General features: G+C 40.9%; 1 protein-coding gene across 2 annotated transcripts in view; it reads left to right on the top strand.

Moving 5' to 3' along the window:
• LOC146810900 (neuropeptide Y receptor type 6-like) overlaps positions 1-15,112 on the top strand; it is a 355,496-nt gene that overhangs the window by 27,170 nt on the left and 313,214 nt on the right. Inside the window, exon 1 of one of the 2 annotated variants that reach the window (XM_085617965.1) lies at positions 4,491-4,572. The exons of the other annotated variant lie outside the window; for it this stretch is intronic. The gene's annotated coding sequence lies outside the window, so the exon portion shown is untranslated. Of the gene's footprint in view, positions 1-4,490; positions 4,573-15,112 lie in introns of those variants that run through there. 2 annotated transcript variants of the gene reach the window in all.

The following is a 15,112-nucleotide window of genomic DNA, read 5'->3' on the forward strand; positions in this document are numbered from 1 at the left end:
TCAAAGGAAACAGCCCGACATGTGGTTGACTCTGCTCTCGCACTATTCTCCGATTTGATGACCGTCTCTACCCTAGCCCTTCGACTTTAAAAGGCATTGGCTTAACATGAATCACTCCATCCTTCTACTGGCAGCCTGTCAGGGGCACCGAACCATGACGTCACGGCCTCTGCTCAAGTCTTATCAGGGACATCTTTCTAACAAGGAATTACTTGTGCCCAGGCCTAACCGCCTCTCAGAGCGAAGCTTCACGTGTTCCAACACTGTCCAGCCTTCTCTCTGATGCAATATACAACCAAGCTATCAACAAAGAGGGGTCAAGCACTGGAATGCGGTCATATGGCCAAGATCACACAACCTGTCAACTGTAGGCAGACAATGACCAGGCAGGGGAGGTGGATTCCCACCAATGAGAGATCTGCTACCTTCACTCCCAGATCCAAGGACAGTAGCTTCCGGGAGTCTGATATTTACACAGAAGCTGATATGGAAAGGCTGTGAGCAGAGGGGTGGAGGGAGGTGGGCTTGTGCATTGGCGAGGCTGAGAGAGAGAGAAAGAACCAGAAGGGAGGAGGGGGGGAGAGGGAAAACAGAGGAGAAACTGACAGGTGAGGAGTGAGGCAAGCAAATGTGTGTGTGTATGGAAGAGAGGTGGAGGAGTGATCGAGTCACTGTGTGGTTAAAAAAGATAGGGTGAGGAATACGCATTTGTAGGTGTGCGTGTAAAAGAGAGGAAATGACAAAAATCTGAGAGAGAGAAGCAGTCTTATCAAAGGTACAGAGGAAGGGGCCATCTCTGCAATTCAGACATCACCCATGTACTTCTGTACGCAAATGTGAATCTCGGTCTGTGTGTTTCCGTCGGCCTGCTTGTGTACGCATGCATATGTCTACTGGGTGATGATGATGGTGTGTGAATGCAAATGTGGTGCAGGGGGGTGCGTGGGCCTTTATCTGTATACCTTGTCTGGGTACGTGTGTTTATCGGCATGCGCGTCTGTGTGAGCATGAGTGTGCTTGCCTGTGTGTGCCTTTTGTGTAGATTCATGTGTGCATGTCTTTTGTAGTTTGTTGTCTATACATATGTGTGTGGTTTGGAGTTTATGGACGCTGTGAGTTTGTCTTGATGCATGTGGTTCGGCGTGTGTGGCTGGTGTGTTAGTTTTAGGAGTCCAGTGTGTGTGGGTTTATGTAAGGACTAGTGTATAGTTGTTGTGCTTTGGAGAGTTTGATATGTGCTGTGGTTCAGCATGTGGGAGGTTGTGTGCGATTTAGCGTGTGAGTGTGCGGCTGGTGAACTGGTGCTGTTTGGTGTGTGTGTATTGTTCAGAGTGTGGGAGAGTTGTGTTTAGAGTGTGTGGCTGGTGGTGCTCATGTGCAGTTTGGTGTGTGCGTTGTGTTCAGCGTGTGGGAGGTTGTGTGTGGTTTAGGGTGTATGCGAGATGAGAGAAATATTGAACGACAGAGAGGTGCCTCCTCCAGACTTGAAATTTAGACTATGACAAGAAGGCCCTTCTCTTCACCAGATGTCCTTTGATAAACCACTGCAAAGCCCGATCAAGGATACCAAGCACTATGTAAATACCACTACAATGTAACACACTACCTGCTTCTTCCCAGCCCCACTGGCAGCATTTACTAGTCTGTTCCTGGGGTAAAACGACTGAGCAGCTGTGATTCAATGCGGCTACTGTTGCTCAGAGACTGTAGGAGGAGGCGCTTTCGACTAGATCCATCCTTCAAGGATCTTCTGGATCGGATGATGTCACATGGTTGACGACCGAGCAAAACCCAGAGGGAATGCTTATGAATTTTTTTACCAAACCCTGGGGCGATGTTTGCAGCCTGCCAGTGTGGGCTGCCTCACATTCCCTTTGGTTACTTTAAAAAAAAAAAAAAGGAATGCAGCGTCCCGCGAGTGGCGCGCTGAAAGCTTAACAAGATGCGCGGCCGCGAGACACGCTCTGTGGTGGGGGAGGGGCGGAGCGAGGTGCTTGGGAGAGCAAGCGAGAGAAAAGACAGATGGTGCCTCGAGGAAAGCCAGATGGCGGCTGTGCGCGTGCCCGCACGCGTAACCGCAAGCTTTAGGCCACAAGCCAAAGCTTGTGTTCGTATTTCTAAAGCCCACTCACGAAATGTCTCACCAGATCGGCGCATGCGCTGGCTCAGGCGAGACCTAAAAAGGAGAAAACATAAAGAGAAACATTGGAATATTAGCACAGAAGACTTGTACCAGCCATTATAAGTCCTGAGCCACTTCATTGTTTTCAGTGAAACTCCCAACATTCCAGAGTTCAAATTTAATTTGGTGACCCCTTGACAAAGCCAATAGATTTGCCGTATATATTGATGTGGTTACCCTTTCACAAAGCCAATAGGCCTGCTTTATTTAAAGACACCCCCTTATATTGTGATGTTTCATCTGGTATAGGTGGGGGGTATTATGATTATGGAGTTTATGATTCACTAGGGGTAAATATGATTTCAGATTGTCCACAAACATTGTTCCATCTGCTAAACAGAATGTTCTGAGCACTCAGTTGATAGGTAAGTCAAATGTCCAATCCACTCTTCAGTCAATACAGGGATGATGCATTATAATGTAAGCCAATTTCTCGAAGGTCCTCTTGAGTTTGTCACAGTTCACAAGGTAAACGTCCCTTCAAACTGTAGATTTTTCAAGTTGTTAAACCATGCAACGGTTTGCTCTATTAGACATGGCGTCTGTGTTTACAGTGTTCAGTTATGAGCAATAGGACAACTTAATTGGCAGGCTGCTGCTTAATCAAATGCCCATAAAAAGATCATCAAAGGGATTGAGCCAAAACCACTCCTTCTCTACTGCTCCTTAAATACAAAATGTCAGGAGTTCTGGCAAACAGCCAAATCTGTCAACAGCCAAACCTAAAAAGAGAGAAGAAGGAATGCATAAGGACATTACCTAGCATGATGCAATTGCCATGGGGGCATGACACTGAAACTGATATAAAGTGACAGAGGACTCTGCCTTAACTCTTAAGCGCTTTCCTGAACCAGAAATGATTCGGTAAATGGATGAGCCAACTCACCATGTGTCTCCATTGTACATCACCCTCTACTTCCTCCTAGTGTGCATAACACACTGTATTCCCATATGTGCACAGTTGTGTGCCTCTTAACCCCATAACACACATAACCAGTACCCATGACTCCCCTGAAGCACAACAGCATATATTCACTTGAGGTCCATAACTATATAGTCCCATGTAACACATGACCCTGTGCTCTTGTGTTACATGGAACTGTGTTCCCACCTATGCACATTACCTTATCACCTGTGATGCACATTACAATGAAGACGGTTGGTGTGTGGATATGATTTTCTGTTTATCGTTTTGACTCTCTGCATGTGTGACATGAGTGTCGGAGTATGTGTTGGACTGTGTATATCGACATGTAGGTTTGAAGCAATCTGTGGATTGGTACTGCTATGCCTTTTTGTCTGTGTGCTTACAAGGTCAGTACTCCCATAACTCAAGGCATCAGTCTTATATCCCACCGATTGTTGGCCTAAAATAACTGAAAAACACTCAAAAAATAATGTCCTATCCTCAATGTATGTGGACCGTTTCAGCAACAAAGGTCAAAAATCCTCTCTGACATTCCACTCTGTCTGCTTCTGTGGATTCTTGTATTTCCATATTCATGGGTGCTCCTACATCTGTTGGTCGTCTAGAAAGGTGTCTGTAACTTTATTGCTCTGGATGCTTGTGTGCGTTTATGTGTGCTCTAAGTGATCATCAGGGCCGTATGTGTGCCTGTATGTAATCATTTTGATTCCTGTATGTGCACGCAGGGTTGTAAGAGTAAATTCTTGTATTGAGAGTTTGATTTATTTGGTATTTACTTTGACTATATCTACGCTTTCCTGTTTTCAGTTTCTATTTTTGGTAAATTCTGGTGGAGTTTTTTCAGTGTTTTTAAGTGATTTTAATACCTTAAAGAAACAGTGGTCATGAGTGGCTTCACATTTTCGCGCCATTAAAAACAAGAGAAACAGTGTTTTTCTGGTGTTTATGGAACGTTTTGCTTTTATTATTGCTTGCTTTCTGCACTGATAGCGCTTGGTATATAAACAGTGTAAGTATAGTGTATAGGAGGTCCAAATAGATTTTTGCAAATTAAACTTATTGTAGTACACCATACAATACTTCTTCAGTGAGTCTTTGGTCATGTGTGCTCGCTCTGTCCTTCCCATGCAAACGTCTGTGAAAAGGCCCTCTCAACATTGGAACTTGAGATGGGCAATGCCAAAACAGCCAGTACACAATTTGTTAACTCTGGCCACTGACATAGCTTTCATTGCAAATACTGGTTCACTTGCAGATTGTGATTCTCAGGGCAGGTGCTGTAACATTTGCACTGCGCTGGACGCCTATGCCCTCAGAGTTGAAGCGTTAAAAAATGAAGCAGCACTTTTGAAACTACGGAGGAAATTCCCCTTTACGGAAGGGATCCAGAACAGAGTACCACAGTGAGGTTTCATTGACTTCAAATGCCATTGGTGAGGAAGGGACATTTCTATTCATCATTGTAAGTCATTTCTCATACATTGTAAAATAAAAAGTTCCTGGTTTGCTCTTCACCATTGCTTTGCATACCAAGTGGCAAGCACTCTAACGTGGAACATATTGCAGTGCCAAAGTCACTAAAGGTGTCGCCCAGCCTACTCTTAAGGAGATGTTTCACATCTACACCAATTCCTGAACACTTGGCAGACAAGGGTGTTTCAGACTCTAGTTTTTTTATTATGTCCACTACAGCAGTTATGTTTTCCTGTAAAAATCTAAGAATGCAGTAGAGTGTACTTTTTATCACATCACTATCAATATGTGACCAAAGATTCTCACATTTCATGCCTTTGGCATCATCACTCAGCAAAAAACTAATTCTGTAAATGGTTGCCATATGGATAATAGAGCATGCATGGCCCCTTGGACTGAGAACCATCAGATAGGGGACACAGTTGTGAGGACTCTTTCTTTGATGCCACACAAAGCACACAATTATAAATATTTGCGTTTTAGTTCCTGTGCATAAGAAAATAGTGCACCAGAATGGACTAAAAAGTCAATAGCATTCCTCATTAGCTCTGAAGATTGTAAAGATGCCTTCAGCATACCATATATTAAGTGACAAGAATCTCTTACAGGGAAGCACTTCAGCTCAGGTATCAATTTTGACAGACCAAACAACTTTTTCATATACGTATCTGAATCACTGCAAATACAAACAATATCACTCCAATCTTCTTTGTTGAACTTGGAAAGAACCTTTTTTGCAGAGCATTCCAAGTGACATTGCGTTCCATGTTTTCCAAAAGCCTGGTGTCATGTTTTCACCACTATCCCAGATGTTTGGTGATAGTGCTCTTTTGATATATACTTGTCACTATACCTTGCATTGAATGTTTAAAGCCTGAGGTGTTGGAAATTCACCTACTATCAATATTGACTCACTAGAAACTGGAGGCTGATGTATTAAGGGTTTTAAATGTGATGACACATATTAGGAAAGATTCTTATGAAACCAGCCATTTTACCTATCAGTGAAAGAATCAAATGCAGCCAAAATATCAAATATGATTTTGATATTTCCTGATTCTCTACAGTTAAACGATTTAAACAAGACCTAAAACATGCTTCCAAAGCCTGCATCTTTAGACCAAAGACCACAAAACTGAAAAAACACAATAGGAAGAAGAAACAATATTTTAGTGGCATCCCTAAACAACAAAACTCAAGCAGAATAATATTAGCCCAGACTTTCTTACAGCTAGCTTGTATAACAAAGTTATATTGTATGGGCACCTTCTGGAAGAAAAATATTGACTTTCATTTTCTTTTTTCTTTCTTTGAATGGCATTTTGTTTGTGGTTGTGCATGTGTTTTTTCAGTGTTTAGATGTTTTCACTGGTGAGGGCTATTTCTCTTTCAGTGGAGGTTTATCAGTAATTATCGGTTTAAACCTAAAACCGGACAACCTAACTATATCCAATAATATGGCACAAAGTCAAAAGTTAATACAGCAGTTCTACTTCAACATTACATACTTAGTACAAATCGCAAAGGAAAGCAAAATCTCTTGATATATATTCACAAAACGTCATATCTTCTTCCTGCATTGTCTTTCAATATGTGACCTAAATAAGCCATCTTAAGCTCTGTAAGCTCTGCATAGTGGAGCCTATTGATAAAGATACATTTACACATGAACAAACCTAATGTCCCTATTCACAAAGGTAAATTTACACATGCAGATTTCCTCTTGCACTTCATTATAAAGCTACACTTTATTTTGCTATTCACCATTTCTGAGGGCAAATTTACACCTAAGTGTAGACTTATATGACTTCACCCATGAAACCATGGAATCGAGACATTGAAAATTGAATTTACGAGTGGAAAGGTAATAAGAGTACCTTTGCACATGTAAGTGGAGATCTCCACTGCCGGGATGGAGCTCTCCATTACCAAAGCTAAGATGTCCAACACTGAGGTGATGATATACGTCTGTAAAATATAGGGAAAAGTTATACAGGTTATTAAATTTTGAAAATAAAATATTACAAATAATTTAATGTCCAATGAAATTGTAAATTAATTAAAAATATTAAAAAACTAGAACTGATAAAATAAAATCGTACAGCACATTAACTCAATTACATTTTTATTAAATATTTATATAGTTGTTAAAAATAATTGAAGTTATGAATATTATTTTTAGTAACATTTTCTAAAAAACACTCTGCCATTGAATATTTTGCAAATATGTTTAAGTAATGTACTTAATTATATTAAATGTTAAATTGTTAATAAGAATATATTGTAATTATTTTTTCAATAAGTTAATTATTAATTAATTAAACTTTTCATCCCAAAATCCCCAAAGCGATTGTCCCCAAATATGTTGAGGGTGATGATAATACAAAGTAGTGTACAGTCTTTGAGAGGGCTCATAAAATGAGGGAGTTACACCACAGACAATGGGGGCTCTCTACTGTGGGAGTTATTCTCAGGAAAGTGTAGGGATGGACTCCTGACACTGAACGAGGAAGATGCTGAGTCCTATGACCTCATGAAGGATAACCTGATTTAGGGCTTTGAACTCACCACTGAGGAGCACAGGATTAAGTTCAGGGAGACTCACAAAACCTCGAGTCAGTACTGGGTAGATTTTGGTGACTTCTCAGTCAAAACATTAGGTTGCTGGTTGAAAGGCAGTAAGGTGCATGATTGTGAAGGTCTCTATAATTTGATAATGAAAACGCACCTGTTAAGTAACTTTACTTCTGAAAAACTGCATCAGTACCTAGTGGACTTAGGGTTTGTCTCTCCTCAAGAGTTGGGGAAGAAGGCTGGCCACTAAGACAAGTCAAGTCAAACAAGCTTTATTCAATTTCTTCAGAGAAAACCATCAAATTAGAATATATATAAAAACAGTTGATATTTACAAGACTAAAAATTGTATGCAAACTAGTTAAATATACAGAAATCTTGATTAGAAATTAATTTCTTTCACCAACAATCGCTATCATTAAAAAGGATTTATCATAAAATACAGACACTTGTACATCACCAAAATTTCACACTCTAATGGTCTTTCTACGGTTGATTACATTCTTTAAAAACTGTGCCATAGACAACATAATGCACTTCTTGGATAATAACTGAAGGAATTAAAATGAGGGGCGATATTGCCTAAACCCAGGCAACCTTGGTCAAAACAAGGGTGTCCAGAAAGACCCAAGGTGGGGGGTGACCAAAAGAAAGGGGTTACTGCTCCCCCAAGGGAAAGATGTGGGACACAAAGGGGAATAACCCAAAAAGTCTTCCAAAGGCCCCAAAAACCTGTTTAGGAGGGTAGGCCCTATACTCTGCCCAATCCAAGGGTACCGGGGTAAGAACTGGAATTCCAAGAAGGCCATCTCTGCGGTAAGCAAAAGAGTCACCAAACTGGGGGCTCTGATTTTTCCAAAACGGTTACCACTGGTCAAGCACCCAAAGGGGTTACTAGTCTCCAGATGAGATCCTTGGTATGCCCTTGTTAGAGTTGGGATTTTGGTAGGCTAGGGCATGTGACAAAGTCTGGCAGAAACCACCACTCTAGTCAGGATAAGGTAGTTACACTCCTAAAATAACCCCTGCTCACTTCCTTGGTAGCTTAGCACGAGCAGTCAGGTATATCTTAGAGGCAGTGTGTAAAGCATTTGAACATAACCAACAGCAATACAGTGTAAGCACTACAAAAGGACACCACACCAGTTTAGAAAAATATCCAATATTTTTATATACTTAAGACAAGACCAAATACAATAAAAATCCACAATACAATTCTTAAAAATCTTTGGTTAGCAAAATATGCTGGAAAAACAGTTCCTTTATGTCGATAGCTCCGTCTAGAACTCCAAAAGTACTTTCCTGATTCCGATGATCATGATGCCAAAAATGCTATAAAAATCTGTGTTATTTTTCTAAATTGGCCTCGGAATTCCTTCTTGAGTGTGTGTCTCCTTTATTGACTCAACAAATCCTCTCTATGTTGCTCGACCACACTACCATAAATAGAGCACTTGGGATTATTAATTTAAGTCCTGTAAACCAATAAGGGTTGTCTATACTTATTGCATTTTGTGCCGTTACAATGGCACCACCAAATAAAAAGCCAGCTTCCTACATATATGCTTCAGCTGAAACACATACACTTTCAGAAGCAGTAAGTGGAGTGGCGATCTCGTTCCTTATAAGGCTAGGGCAGCATGTATGAATATGTGTATATATATATATGACACTGTTGAAGGCTGCGGCTAAAACACGTTGGTCTTGAGTCAGCACCCGATGGCAATGTAAACGTAATAAAAAACGAGGATGTTGCGATACCTGGCTGTGCTGCTGTGCCCTTGCCTCGATGCGAAGAGTGAAAAATCTTGTGATGTACAATATATATCCAGGATACAGGGGATTTCTTACGAAGGATATATGATGTACCGTGGGAATCAGATTATCTTTTGATGACCATTGACGTCACAACTTTGTACACTAGTATACGACATACGGATGGGTTGAATGCTGTCAAACACTTCCTGGGGGGCAGACCAATTAAGTTTTGGCATCACACTCAGATGTTGTTAAATATGATCACCAGCTGTTTAGAAAATAATTTCTTCCTTTTCAATAATGATCTTTACCATCAACTTTGCGGGACAGCTATGGGTACCTGCTTCGCCCCCAGCTATGCTAATTTGCATATGGGCTGGTGGGAGGAGCAGGTAGTCCAATCCCTCTTCCATCAAGAAAACATAATTTTGTGGAGTCGATTTATTGACGACCTCTTTATTATTTGGAAGGGGGATGAAAAAAGTGCCCAAGATTTTGTCAATAAGCTGCAAAATAATCAATTGAATTTGAAGTTTACCAGCACCATCAGCAGATCAGAAGTTAACTTTTTAGATCTAACAGTCCATACCCATCAAGATCAGTTGCACACTAAGTTGTTTCGTAAACCCACAGATGGGAACACGTTGCTCCATGCATCTAGTTTCCATCCAGCAAACCTAGTCAGGAGTATCCCCTATGGGGAATGCCTTAGAGCAATGAGAAACTGTAGTACCAAGCAAAACTTGGATGCAGAATTGGAATGCCTCAAAAGAAGATTCTCCACGAGAGGATACTCTCAAGAGTGCATTCAAGAAGCGATGATGAAGGCTACTCAGAAATCTAGGGAAGAAATACTCTTTAACCCTAATAAGAATAAAAATAAGAACAAAAAGAATGGAAATTTACAATGCAGGATGATTATGACATTTAACAACCAGCAAAATGATCTAAGACGCATCCTGCAGAAACATTGGCACATCATATACAATGATCCAATTTTAAAAAAATTGGTGCCAAGAAGGCCCCTCATTACCTTCAGAAGAGCCCGATCTCTCAAGCAGGCTCTAGTTAGCAACATGCTAACTAACAAAACTCAGGCAAAAACAAGTAAATCATGGCTAGTGAAAAAAGATGGGTTCTTAAAATGTACTAAATGTAAGGCGTGTACCTTTGGAAAGAATACCTCCAGTTATATTCCGGGTTTTACTAAGAAAGAACAGAAAATCAAAGGTCAATTTTCCTGCAAAACTGAATTTGCTGTCTACGTGCTTCAGTGCCCTTGTGGCCTCAAGTACGTAGGCAGCACGATTCTTCAAGTTCACAAGCGAGTGTTGCAGCACATACGAGCAATTAAAAATGCGGATAAAACTTATCCAGTTGCTCGACATTTTGCAAGTTGTCACAGAAGTGATACTAAAGGGTTGTCATACTTTGTTATCGATGCTGTACCAGTGAACAGTAGGGGAGGTGATCGGCAAAAAATGTTACGTAAGCTGGAATCCAGCTACATTATCAAATTGAATACAAAAACCCCGATGGGGTTAAATATGGAAGAAGATCTCCATACATACCTGTAATTTTCCTCACGACCATGTTTTTAACTGTCTTATTTCATTTACACCATAAGCAAGAGAACAATAATGAACAATCAATAGGCATTGTGATTAAGTTGTTATGTAAACAATTCTTTTTCCTTTTTTCCTCTTTACCCCGATAGTGAATTGGTTAATAGCCCACTGGGGCTGTAGCCGTATGTATTTTAACCAAATGTTGGGCACGACAATGAAAGTGTTAATATTTGTTCTTTGGTCACTTGACCGTTTCAGGATATTGCTAATGAAATTAAGGTATAGACAATCTTAGCCCACTGGGGCTAGATTCGAAAGACAATGCAATAATCATCATGATTATCATAGCTTGAACTGCTCGCTCATGGTTAAATAAATTTGAAAAACTATGAAGTTTGAAATTAAGCATAAAAATGCATAGTAACATATGAGGTAATTTGGATTTTTAACTATTTGCATTTATTGCACTTGCAAACGTAATTTTGAATAAAAATGCATAAAGTTTTACGATGTGAAAAAAATGCCTTAAATGTATTTTAGACTACGAGTCTGTTTTCGCCCTCAATTGCTTTGTAGTTTTCACGTGACACGGCATAGTTTTCAGTTAAATTGAAAGAAAAACTTTACTGCAATGTTAGTGAGCAAGCCTGCGGGACAGGCGAAACGCGTCTGACATTACCAGCTGACAATAAAGTGGATTAACTGAACGACACGGCGTCGACTCTCCTTTCGTGGGATTTGGTGGCATATTGGGACCGAGTCTCAGAGGTCCGGAACGCCGACGCGCCCTTCGATTTGGCGGTGGTGGGTTTACCGAGGCACAAGTGGAGTATATATATATATATATATATATATATATATATATATATATATATATATATATATATATATAAAACTAAGACGCGCCAATTCCTGCGTCTATAAAGGAAAGCACTCACGGAGTATCCGAAGTGCAAAGTGTTTTATTCAGCAGACCCCCCTCCCCCTGACAGACACGTTTCGCCTTACGGCTTTGTCAATATCCCAAAAAATATATATATTTAAATAAAACATTTAAATTAGGCAGTGTGCTTAGACTTACTCAAGGGCTCGTCTGGGGTACTTTTGCAACTCTTTTGTGCCTTTTGAACTATAGTAACTTTAGAAGTGAGGTCTGTAAATAGCAATGAGCTTAGATGTTTGTGGGTGGATGTTTGTATAAGCATGCCCCTGCTGAACTCCTCCTTATACCTCCGTAAACCTCTTCTAATCCCCCTAAGTTCCTCTAATTGTGTAGTAGATGTACCCCATGTTCCCACCACACCCCCAATCTCTCTCCTATTTACTACCAAGGCCCTCATTATGAGTCAGGCGGAGTGGAATTACCTCATCAAATTCTGCTACGCCTGATTCCAAGTGGGTCGGTTTTTTTTAACACCCATTTATTTCTAGATGTGCGAGAACTAGGCTCAATTTTATCATGCGTTAATTTCACACTGTACAATTGCATAAGGCAGCAGCGCAGCAGCCAAGCCTCATTTCCCTTTTTTGTGACGGGGGAGCATACAGTGCTCCATCCTGCCATAATGCACTTTTCCCTTCCCTCCCTTATTATCCCCATCGTGCACCACCTGCCACACCCAGAAGTTCTCACATCCATTTACCACCTGCTCAGAGGTCCGGGTAAATATGTGTTAAATCCCATGGAATTAGGAATTCTGTGTCCCAGATGTTAATTCCCCATTCCATGGGGTTAGATTTGTAATCACAGGGTATTGGGTAGATTTACAGCACTGTAACAGTAAAATCACATGCCATTTTACTGTACCCTCAGAACAGTACAACTTGAAATTAAGGGCTACGTTGTAAACTTACACGTCCAGGCATCTCCCCGTCGAAAATATAGGAGAAGTAGAGACTTCTACCCTTAGGGTTGTGAACTGAATTTTGTAATAAGTAAGTAGTACTACTTTACGTACCACAAAATGCAATTTGTTAATTGGGCCCAATATATTAAGTAAAGCACTGTCGTTTGTTGTCAGAAAACACTTCCATGCCACTATTTTTAGCATGAGATGGTATTGTTTTAAAGATAGATGCTTATAAATGTTAACAGGGACGATTGAAGGACTGAACTGCAGCACCTTATGCACACAGAGCAAAAGGGTATTAAATACAAAGGGCTTTTTTGATATTTGCAAGGAATGGTGTGCAGCAATGGTTTGCAACCAGTCGTGCAGTAACAAAGTATTGAAAGGTTACCAACTGCCCTGTTCGTTCGTCAATTTTTAGCAAGAGGGAAGTTGTCCATCAGGAAAACTCCCATTGTGCATGTGGCTGCAATTAGCATCAGAGAGAGCACACCGTGGGCCCACGGGCTACTGCATAAGCCCTGTGGTGTCCCATTCACGATGTGAAACTTTTCTGTCCTCGTGGCCTGGTCACAGTGGTTGCAATACCAGAATGTTACAAAAATAAAGGTAAAAATGGAGGCCTTAACATTTGACTCTCCTATCAGGGGGTCACACAGGGAATCATTCCCCATGAATATTAATTAAGCTGGGTTTCTGCAAATCCACGCTAAAGGCCTCTTTGTACTGTGTCTGATGCGCACATCTAGCGCGTTACAAAGAGTTGGTCAGATCATATCGCAGATTTAAAAACAGCATTGCATACTACCGAGCCAAAGGCACTTGCAAATTGGGCCCAATGGGTCCATTATGATGTATGAGTGCCTATGAGGCCTATAGTTACCAATGGATCCTTAGGGACACCTATCATTCTCCATTACCTCCTCATCTGTGTTCCTGGATGCAGTCCTTATGGAAAGAGAAAAACAGGAAGACCAGGACTCGAAGTAATGAAGATTACTGGCAAGGAACTGGGGCAGTGGCTCCCAGATGCCTCCCAGGGATCCCACAAGCATACCTTTCCACCCTTAAGCACCACGAGCCCCAAAATGTACCAATGGATGTGCATACACCCTCACAGGCGTCCATGGGTCCCATCGATACCCATGCACCCACAGGCACCGATAGTCCCTCACAGCCACCTAGAGGCCCCCATAGGCCCTTTCCAAGCATCTCTGCTGGCCTCGGTGTTCTCCCATGGGTTCGTAAGGCCCAATGGTTAATTTTCAAAAGAATAAGTCCTCAGCCTAAATTGTTGTCGGAAGCCGTCAGCACTACTGCTGCATTTCAGGGTTGACAAATACCACGTTGCATAGTATTGATTTCATCTCATGCCTCTTGCTTCCAGCACTATTCCCTCCCAGCATGATTCTCTCCCTGCCCCTTCATCTCATCCTTGCTGTTTCTTTTTCATGTCTGCTTTCTCCCTTTGTCCTCGTTTTTCGGTCTTCCTCCTCCTTCCCTCTTTGCTTCCTGTTTCTCTCTTGTTCTGAGTCAAAGTCTAATTATTAAGAAATAAGTTAATGCTCTTAAAAGGAGTGAGGGTGGGCTCCATCTTCAACCACTGGCTCAAATTAAGTACTGCATTGCCCCCTATACTCACCATGGACCCCAGAGGTACACATCAGCCCCACGGACACTCAATACAACCCTACCAATACTGATGTGGCAGCAAAAGCATCCATTGGCAACCACAGGTACCCATGAGCCCTTGCGGGCACCCCATGACCTGGACAGTCCCTCGAATCTCCAAAACCCGGGATGCGACTTTTAAGTGTGTGGTTTGTGAGCTGCCATCAAAGCTGAACAGAACTTTGTACCTCGAAAATGTATTCCGGATGGAAGATACTGGCAAGCATTATTTTTACGGCATGAGAGACACTCATCGGTTGCCATGGGTGCCAGCGGCCTATTATGTGAACTAACAAATATCTTTTATGAAATCTGATAGCCACTTAAATCAATTATCAGTTCTTTGTTCCTAGTTCTGAATTGAAAGGTCCTCTTACAATGTTGCTTCATTATGATCAAACACTCTTAATTATATTATGCTCATTTAGTTTCAGTTTATTAGCCCAGCATTTGAGTTTGCAACAAGAGACCAACTTCGCTTTCACCATGTGAAGCACTGTTAAATAATAGAGACATAAGTAATTTACGAAATACAAAAGGAAAAAAAAACAAATAACTAATGTAATGAAAGGAAGACTTCTGTACCCATTATTTGGATAAAATATGTGTGTCTTTGCAGAACTATGGAATTATTTATTCTAGAAAATAATGTACTGAAGTAAACCCATGACCTTCACCATCCACAACAGTGATTAAATAATGAACTAATTCTATTTTGTGGTCAAATTGAAGCAACCATAAAAATAGGCAATCTTATAAAAACGGGCAAATTGATTTAACAATTTACAATTAAATAAGAACAACCAGCGACTGTCAGGACACATTTCCCCATCAATATATTTGAATGGTAGGTCCCACCCAATAGCCACACTTATGCGAAGAGCTAAAAAAGTTAAATACATGAGCGTCTCTTAATTAGCATTGTAAAGTCAACTTGTTTTCTCTCTGTGACATAAACAGACCTCTTGTGACTGAACACGGTCCGTCAGCTACAATTAGACAATCTTTGCAAGACTGTTCCAGCCTATGAAATGTACTTTGCATTGGCAGCCTTGAAGTAACACACTGTTTGCTTTGAATCACTCATAAATAGAAATCTAATTAAATG

The sequence above is a fragment of the Triturus cristatus genome, chromosome 7 (genome assembly GCF_964204655.1).
Source record: "Triturus cristatus chromosome 7, aTriCri1.1, whole genome shotgun sequence".
In the NCBI taxonomy this organism is placed as follows: Eukaryota; Metazoa; Chordata; class Amphibia; order Caudata; family Salamandridae; genus Triturus; species Triturus cristatus.